Source organism: Schistocerca piceifrons, chromosome X (genome assembly GCF_021461385.2).
Source record: "Schistocerca piceifrons isolate TAMUIC-IGC-003096 chromosome X, iqSchPice1.1, whole genome shotgun sequence".
In the NCBI taxonomy this organism is placed as follows: Eukaryota; Metazoa; Arthropoda; class Insecta; order Orthoptera; family Acrididae; genus Schistocerca; species Schistocerca piceifrons.
The window spans coordinates 951,902,993-951,906,058 of NC_060149.1; positions in this window are offsets into that span (position 1 = coordinate 951,902,993).

Consider the following 3,066-nt stretch of genomic DNA (forward strand, 5'->3'; position numbering starts at 1 on the left):
ACCGGTGGTACGGTCTCCCGAGTTAAAGGTTAGTGTACCTCGTTGTAGGTCGGGTGACAGTGCGTGGGCTAAGAGAAAATCTACCCCAAGCACGGGTTCATCCACATCCGCGATAACGAAAGTCCACTGTAAGGGCGTATTAATGTCCTGCAGTTTAAGGCTTAAATTCGTTATTCCATGAGAGCGGATCAGGGAATTATTGGCGGCTCGAAGCGGGGGGCAAGGCTGAAGCTCGAATTTAATACGTGCGGACAAAGGTATCACACTAACCTCAGCCCCCGTGTCGACTAGAAATGAAAGGCAAGACACTGCATCTTTCACGTACAAGCGTCCTGGTGCGTGAGGAGAAGAAGTATTTAGTGATAGGCGTCTGTGCGGTTCAACGCGGCCCGTAGCGCCTGAATTGGGTCGCGTTATTAGTTTGGGAACGCGCATGGAGAACGACAGTTCTTAGCCGCGTCGCCAAAGCGGGAGTGGAAATAACACCAAGCGGGGCGGCGCGTGGCGTCGCCCGTCGTGCTGGTTGAGGTTGAAGCGGCAGTGGAGGGGGACTTGTTTGTAGTTCCCTCCGATGGCGACGCTGCAGTAGTGCTGGTAGGAGAGGAGTTACTGCGGCGGTTGCCAGGCGGCGTTGGCTCCGCGCGCATGCGTGGAGCGAGTCGTGCGCACTCTGTACTGCAGGATGGGAACTGCTGCGCAGGTGTGCCAACCCCTGAGGCCTGAGGGCACCCTGGGGGGGCATGCGGGGGGGGCAGAATGTTGTAAACCTGGTCTGCGATCTTCAGTTTGGCATCTAGTGGGGCCGAAGTTACATGTAGAAGGTGAAGTTGAACTTGCGGGGGAAGTTTCAGCAACCAGATGGTCCAAAGTGTAATGTCTGGCATGTGATGCGTGTCAATCATAGCGCGGAGATGACGCCAGAGTTGCGACGGGGACCTGGATCCCAGCGATTCCTGACTGATGAGGCGGATAGCTTCCTCTGTCGATGTGGATAGTCGCTCGAGGATGGTGCGTCGGGCGAACGCATATTTGTCCGTAGCGGGGGGCGAAGCCACAATGTCGCAGATCAGATCCGGTTCGTCATGGAGGTGACACAGTAAGCATAGGAACTTCGAATTGTCGTCGGCGACGCCGTGTAGCTGCAGGACGTGGTCGACCAAGGTAAACCATGTGCGTGGGTGATCCTTGCAAAGGGGTGGTAGCTTCGGCCAACGGGTGGGAAAGTCTTGACATAAATGTTTATCAGAAACTGTCTCTCCCTGTCCATAGTTCTGCAACGTAATTGTCTCGGGTGCAGTAGCGGTGCACCAGCTTCCGCCACTGTCAGTGGCACGCGGCACGGTAGGCGCGGCTGGCTCGACCTTGGTCGAGAAATCAACGAATCGAGCGGTCGACGGAGTAACGCCGACGGGCGTAGAATGGACCGGCGCGGTAGAATCGACCGTAGTCGACTGATGTGCGGCGAACGACGGAATACAGTTTCCGGGCCCCTCCCCTACAGGTGCATTAAAATAGTTAAAATCACCTAATGTTTGTGGAACACACGCGGCAGGAACGGCGTGTGCCGTCGGAAACACTCGTAAAGCGGACGCTGGTGGTGTAGGGGGGGTTGGTGCAAAATCCGGAGTTCCGGCAGAAATATGAACTCTCCTGTCTTGAGCGTCCGGCTCGATTTGTACAGTCACTGATTCGGGTGGAAAATTCACACTTGCACTTGGGAAACCTGTAAACATAGTCACTGGGGTTTGAGCACATTGTGTCGGCTGTTGAGCACTCGGAACACGTGGCTGTGGAATTGTTTAAACACTGTCCTGTTGAGTACAGCTAATCGATGTGTTCGGAAACTGCGTAGAGCTATTGCGGACGCCCGGTGGATAATTGTAAAACCATGCCGAAGCGTCCGTTGGAACACTTAGTTGGCACGTGGTCGGTGTAGCAGGCGGCAAGCGCTCCATTGTGTACTGTTCGACGGTATAAGATTTCGTTGTAGCACTCGCGAAGAAAATTCGGGGTCACCAGTATGGGTAAGCGTTGTAGGGTTGCCGAATCCAATGATGCACGCTACACCACATGTAATAAACACTATTTTTATTTCTCGTAAGCACACATATACAGTTGTTTACATTCTGAATTCTCGGTACACGTCCGTACACGTCCGTACACTTTCGCGCGCGACCACAGAGTGGGGCAAAGAGCTTGCCAAAAACAAAGATATTAACCGCGACTTGGTCGATAGTCGCCACAAGTTGTTATTGTTAACTGTTAAGTGAGGTCAGATCAATCAGTTTCAAATGTATATGGTCCTGTAAAATTGATACACCATATTTAAACAAAGTTGAGAAACATTGTTGCAAGTACCTACAAGAAGAAAAATATTACACACCAGAATTTTGTTGGTTTTACTATTCGGAATACCTATGATCCAATCTGCAAGTCAATATATTATTAAAATACATTAAACTTCTAAACAAAAACTATTTAAAATGCGGTTAATACCCAAACAACAGCAGAGAGAGTATAGAGACATTTGCAGCAGTTGAGAAAGATCTTCCCTCTAATCTCACTCAATGGATTTAGGATATTCATTGGGAGGCAGATGCACAAGCTACAACTAATGGATAGGACAGATCAGTCAATAGAGACTGTTGCTCCAAATCATCTATACATACTACATAATAACTGTAGTATTTATCTAATACATTAAGTAGTAAAGAACAAAATCTAAGCTACAAATACATTCTTTGTCTTAATTTTATCAAATTTGAAATTATCCTGGGCTTCCCAAAAATATGAGGTGATTTTCTTCAAGACTGTATAAATAATTAATGTTACCACAATACTACATGGTAATTTCTTGTACAAATTCGAAACAATCTCATTACTCCCAAATGAGTCTTAAAATGTCATTTCACAAATGGACAAGTAACTGCAAGCTGTATTGATATCTGCTGATCGGAATGCTTTTCCAAGTTCTAAGATCTCCTCTAATCAATCTGATTGTCTAATGGAGAATTGCATCTAGAATTTTTAGTGACACACACAAACTCCGTCCGAACAGGCCTTGGA